At 38.4% G+C, this 12,604-nt stretch overlaps 1 protein-coding gene across 6 annotated transcripts in view; it reads left to right on the top strand.

The window, feature by feature from the left end:
* Positions 1 to 398: 398 nt before the first annotated feature.
* The window catches only part of KYNU (kynureninase), a 163,449-nt gene continuing 151,243 nt past the window's right edge, over positions 399 to 12,604 (top strand). For 2 of the 6 annotated variants that reach the window (XM_033231618.1, XM_033231628.1), the window contains exon 1: positions 10,772 to 11,008. The gene's annotated coding sequence lies outside the window, so the exon portion shown is untranslated. Of the gene's footprint in view, positions 2,000 to 3,383; positions 3,853 to 10,771; positions 11,009 to 12,604 lie in introns of those variants that run through there. The other 4 variants (XM_033231621.1, XM_033231623.1, XM_033231620.1 and 1 more) reach the window with 4 other exon arrangements.

Below are 12,604 nucleotides of genomic sequence, written 5' to 3'. Positions count from 1 at the left end.
TAAAAATTAGCTAGGTGCAGTGGCACATGCCTGTAGGGCTGAGCAGGGAGGATCACTTGAGCCTGGGACTTGAAAGTCAAGGCTGAGGTGTGCTGTGATGGTGCTACTGCCTTCCAGCCTGGGCAATAGAGTGAGACCCTGTCTCAAAAAATTTAAAAATTTAGCAATCCTTAAATTCCATTCCACTCTGAGTATTGGAAAGAGACATAACACTGAAGGAGACAGGGTACAGGAAGTACATAGCCATTACTATAAAGCATTGCAGCAGGTTTGATACAGAAGTAAAGACCAGCAGCCATTGGCTTCATACATGATGATCAGGTTTAGCTTAGTCATCTTGCCACATAAAACCTACGTCACCTGGTGCTAAACTTGAGTCATGTTGATTTCCTGCTTTAATAACAGCAAAGAGAATTGGGCCATACCGGGCAGATAAATCCACTCATACTTCCAGGATACCTCACACCTCCACTCATGCTTCTGATTTATAGAGCATGTTACCTCTTTCAGAGGTAACTATCTTGTTTTCTCTCTATCTTATTTTATTTTTAAAAATTTCTTGCAGAGATGGGGCCTCACTCTGTTGCCCAGGCTCGTCTTGAGCTCCTGGCCTCAAGCAATCTTCCTGCCTCAGCCTCCCAAAGCATTGAGATTACAGGCATGAGCCACCACACCCAGCCAGAAACATTTTAAAAGAGACAACAAACTGACTGGAGTACAAAGTTAGGATTGAAACTCAAGTTGATTTCCGAAAAAGGGCAATCAAGAAAGAAAATATTCCTGCCTTCTGATCGGTGGTGAATGGGAAAAAAGAAAGAAAGAAAGAGAAACAAAAAAGAATATTGCAAAGAAAAGAAGTAACTGCACTTAAGGAAAAACAGAGAGGTGAGTGAGAGAGTTTGGGGCAGTTCAATTTTAAGTTTGCTGAACTATAGCTTCCATGGGGAAGAGACACTCAAAATGAGACTCTGGAACTAGGCACAGGCCCGGTGTGTCATATTAAAACTTCACCCTTTTCAGATATCAGTAAGACAGACTTTTAAGCCTGGGCAACATAGTGAGACCCCCATCTCTACAATAAAAAATAATCATAGAAAAAAAGTATTTTATAAAAGGTTTTACATAACATCTTAAGACATGATTTCATTTGCATTTTAGAAAAATTGATCTATGGATGACATAGAGTTTTGATTATAAGGTGAAATATAGAGACAGGGAATGAAGTTAGGAAACTGTCCAAAGAAAATTGTAACACGATGATGACATGAGATTCTTTTGGTGCTGCTTTGCCAGCTGAAAACCTCAGTGGCTGGTACTCTGCCCCAGCTTTGCTCAGTCCTTTCGGGCTTGCTCTGCCCCCTTGGCCTGGCAGGCTGTTGTTGGCTCATTCCCAGATTCCATGATCACCACAGCTCTGCATACAGCCCATAGTGGGACCAGATGTGCCCAAAGTGGCTTCCACAGCTGGGTGTGGGCCTTCAGACAAGAGGGAACACGGTGGTGCTGGAAAACTCAGAAATGCAAGCAACTGCAGAGCACCAACTGGGTGTCACAGCTTCTGCTAGGGGAGTCCCAAGGTCTGAGACACCAGGGAATGCCACAACTCTCTTTCTCCTTCCCGCTGCTTGCAGCTCAGCGAGTGGGGATGTATTATAACTCGTTCATTCCTGCTGCCTGTGGCTTAGTGAATAGTGGTGCATTACAACTCTGGCTCAGAGAGTCCCAAGGTCTGGGCCCCCAGAAGGGTCACAGCCCCTGTCATCCTTGCCCCCTGCAGCTTGGTGAGCTGGTCAGGAATATGTTACAAATTTTTTTTGCTGGCGTTATTCAGCAGGTTCGGGGTTCTTGTCCTGCAACCAAGAAGAATGAGGTATGCAGACACTGGAGAGTGAGCAAGGCAGAGAATCATTTTATTGAACAACAGAAAAGCTCTTGACAGCAAGAGAGGACCCAAAGTGGGTCCTCTCTTGGCCCTGTGTGAGAAGGGGCCAGAAAGCAGGTAGCTGTCTGTGTGGCTGAGTCTGGCGTTTTTATAGGTTTGGAATGAGGATGCATGGGTTGTAGGTAGCCTTGGAAAAGGCAACATTTGATTGGATAAAAAGCTTTATTCATCATGTCTGTAATTCCAGCACTTTGAGGGGCCAAGGCGGGTGGATCACCTGAGCTGAGGAGTTCAAGACCAGCCTGACCAACATGGTGAAACCACGTCTTGGCTAAAAATACAAAATTATTGGTGTGTGGTGGCACACCTGTAATCCCAGCTCTTCGGGTGGCTGAGGCAGGAGAATCACTTGAACCCGGGAGGTGGAGGATGCAGTGAGCCAAGACCACACCATTGAACTCCAGCCTGGGCAACAGAGTGAGATGTCGTCTCAAAAAAAAAAAAAAAAAAAAAAAAAAAAAAGCATTATTCAGAAAGGACCAATCAGGGAAAAAGTGAGCAAACAGGAATAGAAGTTCTTACTCCAGTCATAGACTGTATCTGGAACCAGCAGCTCGGGGTTCAGGCTTTAAATTGTCTTTGATTTGAAGGCTGAGTTTCACCAGGAACCCAACCCTGTCTGCCTAGGAATTTGTCTGTCTCCTGCCACTATCAATAACCAGTTAGACTGAGACATGCAGCGGGAGGGGGAATGCTATAGAAGGAAGGAGTAGACAGTCATTGGTCAAAGTGAAAACTCCATGTTTTCTGTTAAAAACCCAGTAGAATTTATGATTCTATGTTTTTGTGAAAAGTCATGGGTAAGAGGAAATTAGAAAGCAATTTCTTCTTCCTATGTCTTCTTGCTGATTATTTTTTTGCTCTATATTCATGTCTTTTCATTAATGAAAAATCGAGAGTATCCTGCTTAGCTACTTATTGATGTCAGTAAAACATTAACCTACTATTGCATTCAGCCTGTGTCAGTGCAGTGAGTCCAAAGGTCCATTTCTCAAGCGCAATAAAGATACAGGGGTCCTGTATGAGACGAATTATTTTTTGTTTGTTTTGTTTTGTTTTGTTGTTCATAGAGACAGGGTCTCGTTCTGTTGCACAGGCTGAAACACAGTGGCAGAATCGATATAAATGTAAGGTGGTATGTAGATATTTATTTATGTATGTGCCTTTAAAAAAACTAAATAAAATGACACAAAAGATGTTGAAAAAGAGGAAATCAAAGAAAATGTACAAGAAAAATATCAACAAAAACAGATTTTCCTATATTAAGATAAAAATTAAATTCATGGAAAAAAGTATAACATGAACAAATGAGAATATTTTATTGAGTAAAATGAAAATAAATAATAATAGTTTTATCTATTAAGAACATTAACTGATGTATACACTATATATTCCAGTATTTTTTTTCCCAGTTTCTCATTTGTCTTTTGTCTTTATTCAGGAAGTTTAGGAATGAGGCAGGATCATCAAACCTGGAAACTAGGAATCTCTGAAGCCACTGAAGAGCCTGAAGTGTCCATGGGGCCAAGTAGCTAGAGATGCCCATGAAAGGAATACAGGGGGAGATCCTTCAGCCTTTGCAGAATGAGAAGCCTGCAGTTACAGTGAAGAAACAGTTTAACTTAGCATAACATTTATAAGTTGGAAGAAAATATTTCTAACAAATATAACTGATATTACTCAGGATATAAAATGTTCTACTACAAATAATGCAACAGGAATATGAACCAAAGTTATGTTTCCTTTGTCTTAACATTCAGCTAGAGGTTTTGAAATGCTTTATTGCATCACAGCTGATAACTACTGAGAGTCAATGATCCTGCTCCCTTTGGTGTGTTTCGGCAAAGAGGAGGTTGCAAACTTCTGTTCCTGGGAAATTTGATAGAAAACTGCAAGGCTAGCTTTCCATGGTACAGACTTTTTGTCCTTGGGGCCATCCATATTGAATTGTTTTTCATATACCATATAAAGACCATTTTTAAAATTGAAAACAATAACAATTTCTTAATAATGAATGGTAAAATAACCAGGAAATAATTAGAATTATGAAATTAAACCAATGAGATAAAGTGAAAGAACAGAATGCAAGAAACTAAGAAGTTGAGTAAAAATAAAGAATAAATAGCATAATATAAGAAAAAGGTAAAACTGTGTAACAGAAAACAATTTAAAATAGTTAATACTGACATCAGTAAAGTAGAAATAAACATAAAGGTGAGTTATGAAATAAACTAGGGAAAGAAATAAAAGGAATAAAAAAGAGTTAAAAATGAATCAATATTGAAATAATACAAAGAAAATATAAGAAACAAATTGGACAAAAGTGGAAGAGACAAGCAACTTGATTGGAAAAAAATGTTAAAAAATAAGTTAAGGGGACCACGCAGTGTCTCATATCTGTAATCCTGGCACTTTGGGAGGCCAAGGTGGGCAGATCGCTTGAGTTTAGGAGTTTGAAATTAGCCTGGGCAACGTGGTGAAAACCCATCTCTACAAACAATACAAAAATTACCTGGAAGTGGTGGTGCACACCTGTGATTCCAGCTAGTTGGGGAGGTTCAGATGGGAGGATCACTCGAGCACAGGAGGTAGAGGCTGCAGTGAGCCATGATTACACCACTGCATTCTAGCCTGGGCAGCAGAATGAGTCCCTGTCCCAAAAAGAAAATAGAAAAAAGAAATAAATAAGTTGAGGGTAAGGGGATACAGAGATCTCACTGTACTTTCTTCCCAGTTTTGCTATGAACCTAAAATTGCACAATGGAATAGAATAAAATCTATATAAAAGAATAAACATTTTTTAATTAGCAATAAGCTGAAAAAGGAAAATACAGTTAAACACCATGTAAAACAACAAAATATGGTAAAACAATGTAGTAGGGAAAAGCTGTAATTTATTTTAGACAGTATTAGTATATCCTGAATAAAAAGAATTATTACTGTTATGTAATTATGAGTGATATTGCTCAAAGTTATTGCACATATACTTGGTTGTTTACTTTGTATGTTTGCAGGATTATTTAAACTTTGTATAATCTTTTACAAAACAATTTTTTTTTTTTTTTTTTTTTTTTGAGACGGAGTCTTGCTCTGCCGCCCAGGCTGGAGTGCAGTGGCCGGCTCTCAGCTCACTGCAAGCTCCGCCTCCCGGGTTCACGCCATTCTCCTGTCTCAGCCTCCCGAGTAGCTGGGACTACAGGCGCCCGCCTCGTCGCCCGGCTAGTTTTTTGTATTTTTTAGTAGAGACGGGGTTTCACCGTGTTAGCCAGGATGGTCTCGATCTCCTGACCTCGTGATCCGCCCGTCTCGGCCTCCCAAAGTGCTGGGATTACAGGCTTGAGCCACCGCGCCCGGCCTGCAAAACAATTTAAGTATAGAATCTTTCCACTTTGGGAGGCCGAGGCGGGCTGATCACAAGGTCAGGAGATCGAGGCCATCCTGGCTAACACGGTGAAACCCCATCTCTACTAAAAATACAAAAACAAAATTAGCCAGGCATGGTGGTGGGCGCTTGTAGTCCCAGTTGCTCAGGAGGCTGAGGAGAGAGAATGGCGTGAACTTGGGAGGCGGAGCTTGCAGTGAGATTGCGCCACTGCACTCCAGCCTGGGTAACTGAGCGAGACTCTGTCTCAAAAAAAAAAAAACAAAAAAAACAAAAAAAACTAGAATCTTTCAAGGTGAAAATAAAACCTGTTTATCTGAAATAAATAATAAGAATTAGCTCTGATGAAAATACATGTGATACAATTCCTTATCAACTTTTTTTTTTAAATTGAAACAGTATTTTGCAGTTTACACTCCTATTCTTACCAAGTTTTGGAACTGAAATTAGCATAACTTCAGAAAATGAATAGGAAAGCTCATCTTTTTGTATGATCTGGAATAGTTTGAATAACATGAGACTCTCCTAATCTTTAATGCTGTGCTAGAATTCAAATGCAAAACTTTTCAAACGTAACGTGTGTCTTCTATTTTTTTTTCTGTACTTCCTGGCAATGGGGATGTTTCCTTTTATATAATAACTCTTTAAACGCATTTTTAATCTCTTCTAAAGGAATTGTTTTCTTCAAGTGTTTCTCTTATTTGGTTGCTTTTGAAAATTTGCCTTTTGCTAACTCATTATATTTTTCCTCTAAATTATAAAAATATTTCTATAGAGGATACTGTTTTCTTACATGAATACAAGTTAAAATTTCAAATACGTTTGTCCTTTTCTGTTTCTTGCTAGTTCTTCCTCTTATCTAATACTCTGCATCTTCCTTGTCTAGATTCAGAACCCCTTAGTAGCACTTTTCTTTGGTTTTTGGGGACATATTGCACCATTCTTCAGATCCTAGTCTAGTGAACTCTTTTCCCCTGCCTGCAATGTGGGGTTAAGACAATTTAGGAATTTGCTATATTTTGGTGTCTGTCATACTATAAGCTATGAGAAGTTTCAAACGACTGGCAAAATGGTGGACGGATACTGGACACTTCCAAAATGAGAACTTTTACAGCATTTATTAGTGATACTAGAAAACACTTTGCCAGACAAACATAGGAAGAAAGGACAAATCCCAGAAGAGGATCTTGAAGTGATATCTCCAAACATCAGCTTTATACTACCCCTGTTGATAGTCATTTTTAATATTAAGAAAAAAAAAATTCTGTTGTGAGTTGTTATGGTAAAAGAGGGCATGTACATTGTACCTTGTACTATAGAAGAAAAAACAAAAAACCCTGGTATATGAAAGCTTTGTCTTTAGATGGAGATTTTGTAATACCTGTTCCCATTTTACAGAGTCATCATGACATCAATGATGTTGTTCTGCGGTCAGTGATGTTAATATGACTCAACTCACTTTGGGTTTTTCATGTTTTACAGGAACCTCAGAAATTCCTCATGTAGACAATCAGACAACTGAGCAAACTGACCTTCAAACACATATAACAGAAAACTACTAAAGTTCCCCTGCTACAGCACACGATTTAGATTGCCTTCTAGACCTTTGTGAGTTTAACAGTGAGGGAAAAGTTCTGTTCTAGGAAAAAGGGAATGGGTTATAGGAATTTTAGATTCTAAATAAATTTTAATCACCAACTGGCAAAATGTCATTTGCTTATAATGAACCCTTGCATTTTCCTCTGAAAAACTGAAAATACAACATATAGAGGGTAGGAAAGTCCCTGCCCATTACTGAGAAATTTTTCTAATAACCAGACTATATACCTCACGGGAAGGAAAAAAGTAGATTGTCTAAATATAGCCTAGTGATTTATTAGCATATTAATTTGCTTTGCCTTCCCAGTTGTAAAAGTGAGGGAGAGAGAGAAGAAAGGAGAGAATGGGGGAGGAAATGAGAGTGCAGTGGAGGGAAGAGAGAAAAAGGGAAAAAAGAAAAGGAGAGAGAGAAAGAGAGGAAGGGAAGGCAAGAGGAGGGCATTGGAGAAGGAGGAGAGATGGCCAGAGGCGGGAAAGAAGAGGGGGCAGCAGGAAAGGAAGGAGAGGGGAAGAAAGGGCAGATAAGGGGAGGGGGAAGAAGAGAGGAGAGATAAGTTTGTGTGTGCTCTGTTTTTTATACTTTCCCCTACCCATATAGAGAAGATGCTGTGTTCCTTGGCAGAAATTGCTTAAGGCAAATCTCCTGACCTAGCATTTGAGAGAGTTTTTGTTATGTCTTATTGGTTATCCCCAAGGGGAAATATGGAAAGAATGATTGGGTGTGCAGGGCCCTGGTATACATGAGGTGAGGGGAAAGGAGAGGCAGGAGGGCAGAGAGAAGGAAGCTAATTGGCCCCTCCCATCTGGGAACTTCCCAACACCCTGTGTAAAGAAGAAAGAAGAGTTCCGATGATGAATGACTCAGAGTAAATTTTCCTCCTAAGAAGTCACATGTGAGCTCTGCATTTTTATTTAACTAAGAAAAATAGTGTATTGTGAAATTTTCTGTTTACCCAAGTTTGAGACTGCAGTTTTTTTTTTTTTATTAGTTCTTTCCTAACTTGTCCCTGTCTTTAATCTCATTACTCACTTCACATACTGAGCACCCAGCATTAGAGTGTTATGATCAGACTGGTAGTGCAGCCTTGGATTCTTACAGAAAGAGTTTACTGCTCTGAATTTAATTTGGTTAATGATCCAGCAAGCACCCATTTTAGTCTACTAAATGCTAGGTACTGGCCTAACTATGGCAAAAAGGCCCTGAAGAATAAGAGTAAAGTTCGTAGTTAAAGATTACCTTTTGAGAGGAAAAAACTTCCCCATATTTCCAATAATCAATTTTTATAAAATAAACTGAATCTTAATTTAAAAACATAAAACAAATTAACCAATTTAATAGATATTTATTTAGCTCCATACATAGGCAGAGCTCTAAGGAGGATAAAATCAGTCTTTTCCTCTCAGAAACATATCATGCTATCAGCAGGATGGCATACCTGGAAATTAGTAGACAACTGGGAATTGTACAACAGCTTATTTTGGTAACACTTTTTTTCTTTCTGTTTCCAAAAGGAAGGAATGGTAGCTCACACTGTTCTCTGTTTAACCTCCACTGCTGGCCCTGCAGTGGGTCTTGCTTTCACCCCCGACCCCGCATGACTTGTTCTCTCACAATTCCCTTCTGTATTTAGGGGCCTATGTTATTATACAAGTTTTGCTCCCCATTACATTCCTGGCATTTCACTTTGTGCTTGGTATAAAGAATATGCTTAATACTTTTCTTGAATGAATGAAGGTGTCAACTGAAGAATGACAGGTTTGTACATTTGGAAAGGAGAGCTTCATTTCACATGAAGGGTTGCAGCCTCCAGGGTGGCCATTCTGACCTCTGAAAAGCGTAGCCTCTGGTCAGAAGCTGGAAACAGACATTTTGAGGGAGGGGCAAAGGAAACAGAAATTTATGTTGAGCAGGGTAGCTGAATATACATATTCAATAAGCTATAGAGGGAGCCATGAATATTTATGAAAGGAGAAATGTGCGCATGCCCAATGGAGTTTCATGCCTCTCCATGGGATCCGTGTTCAAAAAATGACAGCATTAATACAATCTGAGGGGGCAGTTTTCAGCCCAATATGAAGCAGAGGACATGAAAGCCTTTACTGCACATTCTCCATAGACTAGCCGGAAACGCTCCATCATCAGTATTCTTTTTTTGTTCCAAACCACAAAAGGGAGGGAAAACATCAGGTGATGGTTGATGTCATTGGTGGAGTCTTTTGAAATGACTGGTTTCTGTTTCGCCGTAGGGCAGAAAGTCCAATCGTAGTTAGTGATGGGGGAGGAATGTGTTCCACTTCCTATCCTGTCATGGCCAAAAACTTAGTTTTCAAGTTTACTCTGGGGTCCCCTTGGCCAAGAGCGTGTCCGTTCAGTTAGTCTAGGGGCTTAGGATTTTATTTTTATTCCTCAAATATAACAAATTTAAAGAAAGAAAGAAATTTATAAAACATAACAAATAGAAGTATAGCTTAGACCTCCAAGCAAGTTCTTTAAAGGTGACAGAGTTAAACAGTAATTTTAAGATAATATTTTGATGAAATTTTTAATCATATTATTATAAGATTTTAGAAGAAGCAAGATCTTGTGAAAACAAAATCTTGATGTCCATATCTGTCTCTCTAAATCTATAGTCAATCTTTTAAAAGAATGATACCAAAATGACACAGATCCGCCCTCTGGTTCATTCCCCATACATTAGAGCCTGGTAATCTTCCAAAGTTTTTACAGCATAAGGCATACACCACAGAATAGATGCAAAAAAATTACACCTTCTGAAATTTCCTGAATGGATTCAAATTTTTACTCTTCTAAGTCAATCAATTGGTGGACTACTTACTTTATAGGATTATTGCAAGGGTAGGATTGAGGAAGTGAAATATATTTTCTTTTCCCTGGTTAATTACTACTATTAAAGTAATTTTATGCACTTTATCTGCCTCTCTTGGAAACTAGAGAGTAGTACTTTCTGTCTGGTTTCTTAAGATTAAAAAAAAAGACAATATTTCACTTTTGACTTAAGTGTCATGGTACCTATGGCTTTCTAACTGCATGGTTTTATCATCTCAATAATCTTGGGAAGAAGGTATTTTTAAGTTCATTTGATAAATAGGAGACTGAGCCTCCACAAGGGTTAAGTGAATTGCTCAGGGTTATACAATGAACACTTGATAGAAATGATTAAATGACACTTGACTTGATTTGTTGTGGGTTGCTAAACAAAGCATAGGTGTGCATAAGTCATTCAATTATTCAGGCACAGTCTTCATCCTTAGTCCAAACATCGAAAGTCTTTGCTCTTAGTTTTTATAACTACAAGGATATTCATCAAAAGACCCAAGCTCAGGAATAAGCCTAAAGAGGTAGTCAAAATAGAACAAAAGACAGTTCACAGACTTAAATGAACAATTTGCATTAATGAAGTTTGCCAGGCTAGTTTCCACTTGAATCTTCAGATCTTCTTTCTTCCTTGATTGTCTTGTTAACTGTCCAGATTTATTACCGAGATTTTTTTGTTTGTTTGTTTTTGTTTTTTAAACTCACATGTTAGGCAATAGAATGTATTCTGGAATTGAGAGCCTATTTTAAATTTTTGACTAAAAAGTGTACCCATTAAATGTCATAGATTCGGCCATTAGGCTGAAAATTCTCAGTGTATTTGACGGAGGGTACTGTCTCAAAAATCCAGAGCTCAAACTGAAGAATTAAGGCAAAATTTGGAATTTAGCTCTAGGACAAACTCATCAATTCAGGGGTCAGAGATTTATATAGTTAAAGGACAAGTGCGTGTTTACCTGAGTTTGAAGAGCAAAGTTGCTTCTGGAAAGAAGCCTCACTGGAGGCTCTGGCATTTGAAATGGGGGGCAGGAGCATATGTTGCTTAAATTTCTGACAGTGGCTGGAGGTTACAGATTGGTTAGGGGAGAGGAAGTAAAGTACAAGTATGTTTATAAATTCTCCACTGGGTGGAGTCTGAGCAGTTCTTTGAATTTCTTACTCTAAGATCTGGCCTGTACATTTGCAAGGAATTCTTGAGAGCTTCCTCGACAGATTCTGGGAGCCAAGCACCCCATTGGAATCCTAGCTGGTAAGCTTGAGGCACTGATAAAAACTCTCTACCCTAATGTTTACTCCATGTTTTTTCCAAATGAAACTTCTGTCAGCTAGAATCCTTGTCATAGTGTTTTAGAGGTTTTTTTTTTTTTTTTTGCTGCTGCTGTCTTCTTTTTTTTTCATATTATTTTTGTAAATAAAAATGGTATGAACTTCCTAAAGGCCCCGCCTTTAGAAATGGGTTAAATGAAGAGATCTTTACTAATGTAATGGAAAATAACTGATGTCCATAGTGCACTGAATGTGGTTACATTTGACAAACCAAAGTTAGTCCTGTTCTTATTTGAGTTTAAACGGCAAGATTAGGTCAAACTCCAGATGAGGGAAAGATATTCTTAAACAGATTTTAAGTCTATTGTTTTCTGGTAACTTTAATTGTCTTATGCTGCTAGTAGTCATACTAAATATTTAGAGAAGTGAAAATGCCTATTCTTGAACAGAGTTTCTTCCCCTTTCATTTTATGAAACCTAAGAAGAGAAAGTTGATACACTTTTTAAAAATATACTAGATTTTCTTTTTTCCTTTCTGCTTTTATTTTGAGGCCAATTGGGTGTTATTTAATAGTAACACTGAAGCAAATGTATTGATTTTATTAATGTGTTCAGAAAGTAATTCATATCCTAGATATGAAATATACACTTGTAACACAGTAATGTTACCCATTTCTCAATGATATGCCTAAAGAATCTTGCTGAATTATGCATATTGTTTTTCCTTTTTTCTTTATTAATGAAAACTACACACTTTCTCGACATATTTTTAAGTGAGGTTCTAAACTTTGAACTCCTTTGTACAATTTGCTTATTTCAGGCATGAATGTGAAGCTGTGTAAAGATTAACTATTGGATACTCACGGTCATTCATTTAACTATTTAGCCCTAAATCACTGGTGACTAGGAGATTCTAAATTCTGTTATTTTCTTTTTTTTTTTTTTTTTTTTTTTTTTTTTTTTTTTTTTTTTTTTTTTGAGACGGAGTCTCGCTTTGCCGCCCAGGCTGGAGTGCAGTGGCGCGATCTCAGCTCACTGCAAGCTCCGCCTCCCGGGTTTACGCCATTCTCCTGCCTCAGCCTCCCGAGTAGCTGGGACTACAGGCGCCCGCCATCTCGCCGGCTAGTTTTTGTATTTTTAGTAGAGACGGGGTTTCACCGTGTTAGACAGGATGGTCTCGATCTCCTGACCTCGTGATCCGCCCGTCTCGGCCTCCCAAAGTGCTGGGATTACAGGCTTGAGCCACCGCGCCCGGCCTGTTATTTTCTTAAAATCAATAAGTTTTTAATTATTATACTAGCTTTTTACTTTAAAGTTGTAACTGTCTAAATAAAACTGTAAAAGCACAATTTCCAAACCTAAATTGAAGGCACATTGGTGCTGTCCATCAGAAGGTATTGATAATTTAAAAAAAATTACGAACTATCTTTTATCTTTTTATAAAGGACCTAATGTCACTTGAGTTTAACCATAATCCTTTGAAGAAAGTAAAATTTAACTTTAAATAACATTGACATACAGAGCAGTTAGGTGACTTGCCTGAGACCATATGGTATGCATGTCACTCCTCTTGATAAAA

Source organism: Trachypithecus francoisi, unplaced genomic scaffold (assembly GCF_009764315.1).
Source record: "Trachypithecus francoisi isolate TF-2019V2 unplaced genomic scaffold, Tfra_2.0 Lachesis_group13, whole genome shotgun sequence".
Taxonomy (NCBI): Eukaryota; Metazoa; Chordata; class Mammalia; order Primates; family Cercopithecidae; genus Trachypithecus; species Trachypithecus francoisi.
This window is presented reverse-complemented; position numbering and strand designations above follow the sequence as displayed.